The following is a 12,569-nucleotide window of genomic DNA, read 5'->3' on the forward strand; positions in this document are numbered from 1 at the left end:
TTATTCAGTGCAAGCAGGAGCACCTGGGTGTTCGGTTGCTGTGTGCTACAACATGCCTGACCTGGCAGCGATTAACGCACATGTACTCTAGAAGGCATGCACGGGTCGACTGAGAAAAGAAGAATGTTCTTTTCTTACCTTGCAGAGGAACTTCGTTGTTGCCTCTAACAAGAAAAGGCGATGGAAAAAAGAAAAAGAAAATGCAACACTGACAAGCTTCTGTTCCAAAACCACCGCTTTTCCCAGGAAAACAAACTCAGTTACTGTCAGGCGCCTCTTCAATGTAATAGGAACCACAGCATAGAGAGAGAAGTGTGTACATTGCAACATGTACACATGTTGTAAATGTAGGAAGGATGGTCCTTGGGTGTGTGGGAATTGTTAAAATTTGAATTTGATGATTATATGTAGCGTGGAACTGACCTCTCTGTAGTACTCTTTCCTCTGCATGTCCCGGAGTAAAAAAGAAACACCACCATGCATCAAAAAGTGGAAACCGGGCAAGATCGGGGAAAAAAAAAAAAAAACACGGTCACTGATTATAACCGCAAGAAGGCATGCGAATGAAAATGAATAATATGACTTATGTTGCATCAATACCATAATGTTTCCCGAAATGTACTATACAGGTCAAAAAATGAATTATTCCAAATATCATATACTAGCAAAATACCCGTGCTTCGCAGCGGAGAAGTAGTGTGTTAAAGAAGTTATGAAAAAGAAAAGGAAACATTTTAAAAATAAAGTAACATAATTGTCAATGTAATTATTTTGTCACTGTTGTGAGTGATGAGTGTTGCTGTCTCATATATATATATATATATATATATATATATATATATATATATATATATATATATATATATATATATATATATATATATATATATATATATATATATATATATATATATATATATATATATATAGTGGTCCCCGGCCGGGACGCCCAGGAAGACCGGAGGAGAGCTTGTGCCTCCTCCAGACCGCGAGGGGGCGGGGCGTCCGTCCTGGTTATGTTGGGGGCCTTGGGTACAGGGCTTGGAAGTCCAGCCCTGTAGGGACCCGTGGCCACCGCCAGGCGGCGCCCAGGTGCCTGAGGAACCCTGGAGCCCAGCACTTCCTGACGACAGGGGACGGCTTCCGGGTGCGCAGCCGGCACTTCCGCCACACTAGGGTGTGGCTAGGACTGATTGCCGGGAAGCAGCTGGAGCCCATCCGGGTTCCCATTTAAGGGGCTGCCTCCCTCCAGTCAGAAGCGAGAGTCGGGTGGAAGAGGACGGAGCTGAGAGAGAGGACAGGAGGTGGCCATGAGAAGGGCATTGGACTTGTGAGGCCTGGACAGTTGGGGGAATCGGTGCAAGAGGCACTGGGGTTTGTGCACGTGATTTTAATTGTAAATATTGTAAATAAACAAGTGTGTGGTGGAACCAACGATGTCTGTCTGCCTGTGTCCGGGTTCAAGTTCACAATGGCGCCCAACGTGGGGCCAACCGTCTGGTGCAAGACGGGGGCCCCAAATTAATAAATATTTTGTGAACGACCCGGCGCAGCAGCAGACCCCACACACTCGCCGCGGGAGCAGGCCGTGCACAACTCCGCGAGAGCGGTTTACTCCAGAGACCGCCGCCGGACAGCAGAAAGGCCATTCCCGGGGGTGGAGGAGGAAGAACGGGCATCGCCAGAGCACAGCGGGCTCTGAGGGTCGCGCTGTCGGGAAGGACGGCCAGGCCGGCGTGGCGACGCAGAAGGCCACACCGAGGCAGGGGCCTCGGAGTGACGGGATCCAGGAGGTGAGTGCCCTGCCCTGCAGTAATCGGCCCTTCGGGTTACGCTTACCTTGTTTCCTACAGGGAGGGACGATTCGGATCCGCGTACGTGGCAGGAGCACGCCGGGCCTCGGGCTGTCGGCAGCGCGACGGTGGCAGTAGAGGAGGCTGCGAAATTGGAGTCGCTGCGGCTCGAAGAATCGCCGCAGCTGCGAAGCGGTGAGGAGGTACGCCACCGCACCCAGAGCAGGGGAGAGAAGATGGTCGCGGGCCAGATGTTCCGCCCGCTGACAGGCACGGGATTGGCCGGTGTGTCTTGATTGCCCGCCAATGATAGGATGGAGGCGGGACCAAGGAATGCCAATCTCGTGCCTAGAAGAGACCCGATTGGGCCAGAGGGAGTGGCCCACAGGAGGCAGGCGACGAGTGGTGCTGATGGACAGGTAAGCCCACCGGCGTCTGTCTCTCTGTTTTCGCCAGCGGCTCGGCACATGTCAGAGGGATCCCCTCGGCCTGCCGAGTCGCCGTTGTTACAGATGCTGAGTGCTCTCGCTGTCCAGCTGGAGAAGCTGCAGGGGAAGGTGGTCGCGTCGGAGGAGACGCCGTATGAGACAGAGGATCGGCGCGACGCTGGAGCCTGTGGCCAGCAGAGTACTGCGGGGAAGGTAGGTGCATGAGGGGGGGTTCGCCGAACACGGCCGTGACTGTTTAAAGGAAGACCAGCTCCGAGTAGGCAATTCCCCAACAGCGGACGCGGCGGTGCAGACGGCCGATGGGGCGAGGAGAGCGAGTACGCAGGTGCTGGCAGGACGGGGGCTGATGAGTGCCCTGGGTCCTAGCGCCCTGCGCTCCAAGCCCACGGCAGTCTCCCGTCGCTCTGCAGCGACGCAGACGGGGCTGGATTTGAGCTGTTGCCATGCTCAGACCCAGACCGTCAAGGCGCCCAAAAGGAGAAGGAGGAACCGAGGGATGAATGCCGGTTCCTCCGATAGGAAGGGGCGTCTCGCTGGGTGCAAGCGTCCAGAGAAAGGCCGTCCTCTGCGGAGGCAGAGGGAATCCCCTGGGCGGCTGGGCGAGCCGCCTGTGACAGCGGACCCACTGAGAGTGGAACCTGCGGCGGAGGAGCCAGTCAGGCAAGTCGTGGGCTGTCGGAAGGGGGGGAGAGCACTGCCGGTACAGAGATCGACAGGACGCTCGGGGTGAGTGTCCTGGCAGTGCTTCTGGCACTCCCTTTTCTCTTTTTACAGGTCCGAAGCCCCGACGAGCGCTGGAGCCAATGTCGTTTGGGACCTGCCTTTGGGGCCTTTATATATTCCAGCGCTGACTTTATATATTCAAGTTTTGACTTTATATATTCAGAAAAAAGTTTTGACTTTATATATACCGACGCTGACTTTATATATTCAAGTTTTGACTTTATATATTCTGACGCCTTGACTTTATATATTCAGAAAATCAATGTATTTGCCTGTTTGGCACCCCATAGTATATGTGTGTGTGTATATATATGTACACATGTATGTATGTATGTATGTATATATATATATATATATATATATATAAAAAATATATATATATATATATATATATATATATATATGCCAGCAACACTAATGACAATGACAAAACAATTACATTGTCAATCAGGTTACGATATTATTAAAATGTTTCCTTTTCTTTTCACTTCTCCGCTGCGAAGCCTGGTATTTTGCTATATATATATATATATATATATTGTGGTCCCTGGCGGGACGCCTTGGAGGACGAGAGGAGGGCTTGTGCCTCCTCCACACCGCGAGGCGTCCGTCCTGGTTTTGTTGGGAACCACGGGTCAAGGGCATGGAAGCCCAGCCCTGTAGGGGCCCGTGGTTGTCGCCAGGCGGCGCCCCGATGCCGGTTTATCCCGTGTAGTCGCCAGCCAGAGCTGGAGCCCGGCCGGGACGCCTTGGAGGACAAGAGGAGGGCTTGTGCCTCCTCCACACCGCGAGGGGCGTCCGTCCTGGTTCTGTTGGGGACCACGGGTCAAGGGCATGGAAGCCCAGCCCTGTAGGGGCCCGTGGGCACCGCCAGGCGGCGCCCAATGCCGGTTTATCCCGCACGGTCTGCGGCTGGGGCCCGGCGGGACGCTTGGAGGACAAGAGGAGGGCGAGTGCCTCCTCCAGACAGAGTGGGCGTCCGTCCTGGTTAGGCAGGGGGCCTCGGGTACAGGGCATGGAAGCCCAGCCCTGCAGGGACCCGTGGCCACCGCCAGGCGGCGCCCCAGTGCCTAATTATCCCGGGAGCCTAATTATCCCTGGTGTGGCGGAAGTGCCGGGGGGAAGACTTTGTGTGGCGCCCGGAGAGCTGCCAGGAAGGCAACCGACACTTCCGCCACGCTGGGGCGTGGCTAGAGAGCAGATGCCGGAAACACCTGGGGCTCATCCGGGGGCGTTATATAAGGGGCCGCCTCCCTCCAGTGAGTGGTGGAAGTCGGGAGGCAGAAGACGGAGCTGGAGAGAGGACAGGAGGCGGCCAGAGGAAAGGCACAGTGACTGTGGGCCCTGGACTTTTGGGGGATTCGGTGCAGAAGGCACTGGGGTATCGTGAGTGCACGTGACTGGATAGCTTGTAAATAGTGTATATAATAAACAGTGTGTGGTGCAAAATATGTCGTCCGTCTGTCTGTGCTGGGGCCAGCGTTCACAATATATATATATATATATATATATATATATAGAGATACTGTAGATATAGATATAGATACTGTATATTATATATATAAGATATGACAACAACACTCATATCAATGACAAAACAACTACATTAACAATCATGTTATGTTATGTTATTTTTAAAATTTTTCCTTTTCTTTTTCATAACTTCTTTAACACACTACTTCTCCGCTGCGAAGCGCGGGTATTCTGCTAGTTGTCAATATACAGTAATTGTTTTATGAGTGTGGCGGTCATCAAGGATTTGATTATCATTATTTCTTTCAATCAGGTTCGTATTTGTAGGATGTGTTGTGTTCAAGTTAAATTCCGTGTTTGTCAATCTTTGTAAAGATAACAGGTTTCATTCATCGATTCGTTTCTCACTGCATCAATAAACAGCCCGTCTTCCTCTTTATCTGAGACGTGACACACTGCATGCACGGGTTTTTTTTTTCACACTGTCTTCCTTTAGCGGGATATTGACTTTTTCCACCGTGTGCTTTGTTTCCGCAGCAGTTGCACTTATGAATATGCGTGTATGTGTCACACGCTTCATATTTTTTTGCTGCCTTCTCAATTGTGTAATTCGGTTTTTGTTTAGCACTCTTTGGAGCTGTTGCTTTTTGTCTGTGCACTGCGTCATTTCACGTGAGCCGCTCGGTGTACATGCATCGAAGGTTCCCAGCTGTGCTTGTGCCATCTCATGCGACGTCCACGGCTGTATTTAATGTTAGCTAAGACCCGGCACTTAAAAGTTTCTCTCGCAGTTTCGCTGAGTTTGTGCCAAACACCACCATGACCATCTCATCTTCGTTTGCATAAGCACAGTCCTTCACCCGTGAATATTTAGCGGCAGTGTTTCTATTGGATTGCCGCTGATGGACGGCCTTATATGGGCAGGCACTAAATTACGTGGGAGGCGTAACTCCGCCTCCCACGGCCATCGAACAGAAGTCTATTATAGTATATGGACAAAAAAATAGGTTCCAGTTATGATCATTACGCGTAAAATTTCGAAATGAAACCTGCCCAACTTTTGTAAGTAAGCTGTAAGGAATGCGCCTGCCAAATTTCAGCCTTCTACCTACACGGGAAGTTGGAGAATTAGTGATGAGTGAGTGAGTCAGTGAGGGCTTTGCCTTTTATTAGTATAGATACCTATGTCTCTGTTTTTTTGTCAGTGCGGCTTTGACATTATGGACCATAAGGTGCATACTAATTCAGTGTGAGCAGGAACACTCAATAAAGCTGAATAGAAAAAATTCAAGTGACAATGACATACCAAAAAGGCATTATTCACCAGTGTTTGTGTGTCAGCTTTTATCAATCCAGATCCAGGAATTTCAAGTTCCATTGTCTCAAAACACCACACACATCTACAGTTATTCCCAGTTTCAGATAAAAACTAATAGCATCAGATCTGGGATGGGTGTTGTATCGTGACTGAGACGATAAAATAAAAGTAAAAAAAAAAAAAAACGATAACTTTTACAAGTACTATAAATTTACACCGGCTGTTAGACACATGAGAAATTTATGTTTTAGTGTATAATAACAATAAAAGCAGCTCACTACTCAAAACGGTAAATTTGCAAAGGAGCTGGTTTCCAACTCACAACCTCTGGATTATAAATCAGCAGCTCTTACTGCTGCACCACAGAAGCTGTCATGTTGTACCTGCACCATTTGTGTAAGTGTTTATTTGAAATTTGGACTTCAGCCTTCACACATTACACAGTTCGTGTCTACATTTTATAATTTATTACTAAAACATGAAAAACTTTTCTGTTTTAATGATGTGTTTACATAGATTGTTGTAGACACAGAACACAAATGAAATTATTTCCCCTTACAACTCTAGGTAGCTCACTCCCAGATAATCCAGGCTTGAACTGGGAAAACTTCTTGACTTTTTTGTGGCGGTGGGGGGATGGTATAGCAGGCTGCTTGCTGTTTGTGCTTATCGACACATTTACAAGACAAAAGATGCAGATGGAGAGGTGCGAAGGGATTTAAGGTGGGCTGGGTTTACGGGTTTTTTCATAGGCGTTGGTAATTCTAGTGTTAAACAAAAGGGGTTAAATGTTAGATAAATGAAACAGTTCACAACAGGTAATTGTGACACACAATAAACCTTATTTTTCATTTGATAAAACACAGCTTTATTTTTTGATATTTGGTATGCTTATGTCAGTATGAAGTCTATTGCTAATATGTGTCTTGGTATTTATTCAATTGTACCTTTGGCATTAGGTATGGATGGCAAGAAATATTTTAATACTTAATTACGTTAAGTTTTGGATACTAAAGGAGCTAGCAATCAGATTAAGAAATCAGATTAATAGCACCCTGGCATCCTTAGGCTTATAGTCTGCCTCATGTCCAAAATTTTGAAGTGAACTTTGATTCTGATCTGAACTTAATCATTTTCACATGTACATTATCAGTCTATGTTTAAACAATTTGTTGGTAATCCTATGACTGCTTCCAAGTTTGTTAATTACTCTACTGCAAAAACTCAATGAAAAAGTAAAACCTAAGCCTTGTAACAAGACTTTTCCATTGAAGCAGATTCAGTGCACATACTTAACCAAAGGGATGTGGCTTTGAAAAGATTTTAGGGCTTCTACTGGCTAGAAGTGTAACTAGTACAACTATACACTTTTATTCTAATGTTAGGGAATTAGGCAGACTTTCAAACATGTCTTGGAGTGTACCTCCATTGGTGTTGGATTGGTGCTAAAGTCTGGAATCAATATTAACTTTTGGACCTTAGTACTGGAACCAAAATGGTTCTGAAGCAAATAACAGACAATTCGAAAACCTTACTTCAGCCTTCCTGGTGTACTGCACAATTGCTCACCTTGTGCCGCGTTATGCACTGCGTCTCTCGTGATAGCCTTAAAGCTCCAATCACATCAATGCAATGGAGTCCCCAAGTGAAATCCAGATGGCATTAAAGAGATAAAGAGATATGTGATTCCCCATGATGAAATGAGGGAGGGGGATTTTGTTGGGGGGTTCAGGGGATTGAGAGGAAAGTTGCAGATTACTGCTGGTACCGAACATCCGGAAATGCTGGTACCATACTGTTTTAAAAGTTGGGCTTTGGGTACATTCCAATATCAGTATACTGCACAACCCTAACCTCCATTAAACTTTTTTTTTTAAACACAAGGGGTTGTGACTCTCAGAGATAATTTAAGGAAGATGTACTGTATTTTAATTTTAACTAGTTACACTCCTTGTGGTGGGCTGGCTCCCTGCCCAGGGTTTGTTTCCTGCCTTGTGCCCTGTGTTGGCTGGGATTGACTCCAGCAGACCCCCATGACCCTGTAATTAGGATATAGCAGGTTGGGTAATGGATGGATAGATAGTTACACTCCTGATATGGGCATCTCTGTACTTCTAGGCAACAATTTTACACAACAGGTATAAACCAGTTAACTGCCATAGACCAAAAACACTGGAGTACTGGGGATGTTGCATTCACTATTACTTACTTTCAACTGTTTTTTTTTTCCATCTTAACCATTAGTTCACTTTTTATTTCACATACCTTCTAGTTTCCCATGTGTACCAATCGTTGTACTTTCCTAACTGCACAAGCCCTAATATAAAAGCTTATGATTGTTCTATAAACAATAGTTGCATCTTTCGGCCATATCTCTGTCTTTCTGTTTACTCCATTAATGTATTTAAATATGAAACCATACCACTATTAGCTTTATCTGGCCACTTTGTTCACTATTATGTGCTTATGTGCTAAAGGCCAATCTATATTAGCAACTCAAATAAACGTCATCTGCAATGATGCATGAAATGATTCATGCGGAACTGAATTTACAAGAAAACTGTTTTGATTTGCAAAAAAACTGCAAAACAAATTGTGTTTCATTTGTAGCAAAACTCATTCCATTCATAGAAGAAGGGTGTTAAGCTCCTGTCTGTAAACATGTATGTACAACCTCTTTTCAAGGAATCAAGAAACTGGAAAGAACGATTGCTAGGTACTTTGTGGGTGGGTAGGGGATTCATGTGCTGAGACTTTTCTGTGAAAAAACACTAATCTGTGCAATGGTTTTCTTGGCATTTTTTTTTTGCATGGAAATTAATATGAAGTATATCACTTTTTTAAAAAAAACCACTATGCTCCTCCATAGTGATGTGAACAAGAAACATAAAGAGAATTTATTTTACTGGTCCACAAGAGATCATGTGTGTTATGCAGCTGCAAAAAAAAAAAAAAAAAACACAGGTAAAAAAAGAAGTGTAAACAAAGCTTTAGGGAGCAATACTCCTTGTTTTTCACGCCACAAAAACTTTAACAATTCACAAAAACTAATTTCAGTGAGTTTGGCCATTGCAAAATCACATGCAAAATTAATTTTTGTGTCAGTTTTGCAAAACTGTATGCAAATGAAACTTGAAGGTTTCACTCATCACTGGCCATCTAGAAGTTGTGCGTGTTTTTTTTTTTTTTTAATGAAAAGAAAATACCTCAAGAGGTGGGTAACAACCTGTTCATCCTTTTGCATTACATGTTCCTCATACAATTTACACTTTAGCTATTTGAAAAGCATATTGAAAGAAAGTGCCTAAGGGGCTAACAAAATGTTGCCCAAGTAAACATGATTACAACGTTTTCAAATTAAATTGTGCTAAAAAATTTTTTTTAATTTATTCAGGTATTGCATTAGATTGCCAAAGCAGCCATAGTTAAAAAGTAACATTTTTCTTAATTTTCAATGGCCATTTATACTCATTAAGAGGGATCTGATCTATTTAAAATTAACTTTTAAATGTTAGCTTTTATTTACCCTTCATTTAACAGACACCTTTAACCAAAATATCGATAAATCTAAACACCAGAATAAACTGCAAAATTTAAAAGGACATAAAGACAATATCTGAATATAGGAAAAATGTATACTGTAACATCCATCCATTTTCTGAGGTTGCCTTTTCTGTATATGGAAGCATGGATCTGGAAAACCTATTCCAAAAGCAGTGTATATATGGTAGGAGCCAATAGGAGCAGAACACTTATCCGTAGCAGGATTCACTCACATATACACCCATATTCACTCATCCATCCATCCATCCATCTAACCCATGATCCAAACCCACTTTATACAGTTACAAGGAAGCTACAACCTTCACCAGCAAGTACAAAGTGCAATGCAGGAACGACCACTGGAAAGGGCACCAGTCCATCGCAGGGTGAATACAAAGTCACACACATACACTAGGGCCAATTTAGCATTGCAAATCTACCTAACATGAATGCATCTGGACTGTGGGAGAGCCACAATTCCCACAGGAAACCCACATGCACACTAGGAGAACATGCAGACTCCATGCAGAAAAGACCCCAGACATGAACACCATTCTCCTTTTTGCAAGGCTGCACTACTACTTACACCACTGTGCCATGCATATCCACTCAACTAGAAAATGTTCAAATTATAGTCAACCAAGTTCTATGTCACACTATGTGACTTTTCCAGTGAGAGTTTCAGTCGTTGCCTTCATTTACATATTCTTAGCAAGTCAGAGGGAGTCAGCACTGTGCTCCTGCGATTACAAATGTCTAATGTGACATACTCAGTGACTCATTCCAACTAACCTGTGACTCACTCTGATAAAATCTAAATTTTATCTTTGGTCATGGGGGTGGGCTCTGTGTACATGACAGTATATAACTAATAAATGCTCATACAAATCCAGAAGTACAATGCACATAATGTACTGAGGAATAAAAAAACATGGGTGTTTTGAACCTCTAAACAGACGAAAGACTTGTCTTTCTGATATCTTGTGTTTTACATACTTGCTGTACCTGTTAGCCCTTCATACAGTGCCGGCTCTGTCGGGCAGAATTTTATTGGCTGTCACAAAATGGAGTGAGCACAGCTGTGCTGTAAAGTCAGCACTTGGTCAGTAAATTAAGACCTGCCCAATGATTGTCAGTCGTATAAACTGAAATGGTCTAGTGACAAGATCAGAGATTGTGGTCAGAAAATCTGAGCTACCCCATGACAACAAGTTGTGAAATGAGATGTTGGCTTAACGGAGCATCTAAGGATTTCAGTGTGCTAGTACATGCAAAACTTGAATATTTGATCATTTCTACATCATCACAAGGAAAAGCAAAAAATTTTATAAGAACTAATTTTTATTTGAATTAGTTTAACAAGCAAGCATCACAGCTAGGGCTATAACTGAAGTGCAACAGTAACTATAGGAAAAACATCAAGAAAAAATAGTTACTGTAATTTCTTTGACTCAAAGTACTGAAGCATATATAACAGCTACTTAAAACTACATAAAACCTGGTTCTTGCAAAATGAATCCATGTATGACAACTAAAATGCTACAAAATAACTGCATTAAACATTACAATTCTCTTGTCATGTTAACTGATTTTCTAGTGTTCAAGTGTATGCAGATTTAATAAAATGTCACTAGTTTTTTCACAGGCCCAAGATACACTTTGATATTAATAACAGCATACCCTCCTCATGCCCAATACAGATCCAAACCTGCATATGAAGATGGTTTTGCTTCTGCTTATGTTGATGTTGCAGAGTTGAACCCCAGCTGGATTTCTTTTCCCTGGGTGGCTAATTTATAGCTGTGTGGTAAGGCCAGCCATGGCATGAGCAACAGCAGTAGGAATACATTCATCTGCATATTTCATTCATAACCTGAATGAAAAAAGAGAGAGATCAAATGATCAGTTACATAATCTTACATATTTACGCCAAATGCTATTGTCCTTTATTAAAATATATGTGGTAAGCACCTATAGCACGCACCACATTGGCTGGATCACTGATCCTGTTTGCTGCTGGACTGCCTAGCAGCAGCCCACCCACAAAATGCTGAATGTAAAGGTCACGTGACGCGCTGCGCTCGCTGCGGTCTGTACGCTGGCAAAGGGAGGGGGGCTTCATGGTGACCGGAGGGTAACTCTAAGCCAATTCCCTACTTTTCCTACTGTCCATATACATGCATTAAACGTATCTGTGAGCTTTCATCACGTTGCCTTTTTAGACTTATGTTAAAGGCCCCATTGTCCTCGCCACTGATTTCTCTTCTACCCATCGGCCACTTCGTCTTACGGCTCTCTGTCTTCTTTGTGCCAGGAGGGGGAAAAACAGCGCGCTTACGCTGCGCAACTTAGTCGGCACCCCGTGGCCGCAGCTGTACGTGAAATCTAACAGGAACTACTCAAGACCGCCCTACACGTGTCAAAAATAATAATAAAACCCAAATAAATAATTGAGGTACTGTTGTAGCGCAAACGAATTGTCATACCCATCAGCCACTGCGCTCGTCTGCAGCCCCTCTCTTTCCCCATTGTGCGCCAGTGTGACAAAAGTGTCTTTAAAGTTACTCCAATTTAGCTTCACTTCTATATAATGAAATAGGGGAGCACCCCTTGTTATCAAAAATTCTAAAATAATCCTCTGCGTTCAGCTCCTGTTCTTCTAGCCCCTTCAAAAAAATTGCTTCTTGGCATGCTTACCCATCAGTCTCCGCGGTTCCAGAAGCAGCCCAGTCTTACGCACGTCTTATTATTTTATTATAAAACTTCGCCTCTCCTCATTCTTTGGCATGGTACCAAACTATAACTGCTAAAGTTGTGGATTCAAAAGAGGCTCTGTAAAGGTACCGCTTGCTGCTGAATAGATGTAAAGAGTTAGCTTAATTCCGCACTTGGCGACGCTCCTTCCTTTGTATCTTTAGGCTGCTGCTGCACACAGACGAGCCAGGCGTCCAATGCTTCCCATGAGCCTTTGCTCCGGACCTAAGTGGTACCTAAAAACCAAAATAAAAATGAGGAGAGGAGACGGCGGGGCGAAGGAGGGGATCGAGCTGCCCGCAAGCTCACTTGACACGATCGGCGCTATCACTGAGCCTTAATCACGAGTTTGGTGCAGAATAGAAATCTCAGATTCAATCTCCACCCATCACTCCGTTGTTTGTTAGTGAAGGTGGCCATAATTTTCATCACAGGCAAATAAGTTCAATTAACAGCTTTAAAAAAAAACGGAAAATTAGCAACTTCTGAAATATTTATTATACTAAAGTTGTCTCC

The 12,569-nt window shown here is 44.1% G+C and overlaps 1 protein-coding gene across 5 annotated transcripts in view; it reads right to left on the reverse strand.

Moving 5' to 3' along the window:
• The window catches only part of znf532 (zinc finger protein 532), a 141,411-nt gene extending 129,124 nt beyond the window's left edge, over positions 1-12,287 (reverse strand). For 3 of the 5 annotated variants that reach the window (XM_039750491.1, XM_039750487.1, XM_039750488.1), the window contains exons 1-2: positions 11,997-12,287; positions 11,008-11,172 (exon numbers count right to left, since the gene is read on the reverse strand). The gene's annotated coding sequence lies outside the window, so the exon portion shown is untranslated. Of the gene's footprint in view, positions 1-11,007; positions 11,173-11,270; positions 11,365-11,996 lie in introns of those variants that run through there. The other 2 variants (XM_039750489.1, XM_039750490.1) reach the window with 2 other exon arrangements.
• Between the last annotated feature and the right edge of the window lie 282 nt (positions 12,288-12,569).

This window comes from Polypterus senegalus, chromosome 4, assembly GCF_016835505.1.
Source record: "Polypterus senegalus isolate Bchr_013 chromosome 4, ASM1683550v1, whole genome shotgun sequence".
NCBI classification, from domain to species: Eukaryota; Metazoa; Chordata; class Cladistia; order Polypteriformes; family Polypteridae; genus Polypterus; species Polypterus senegalus.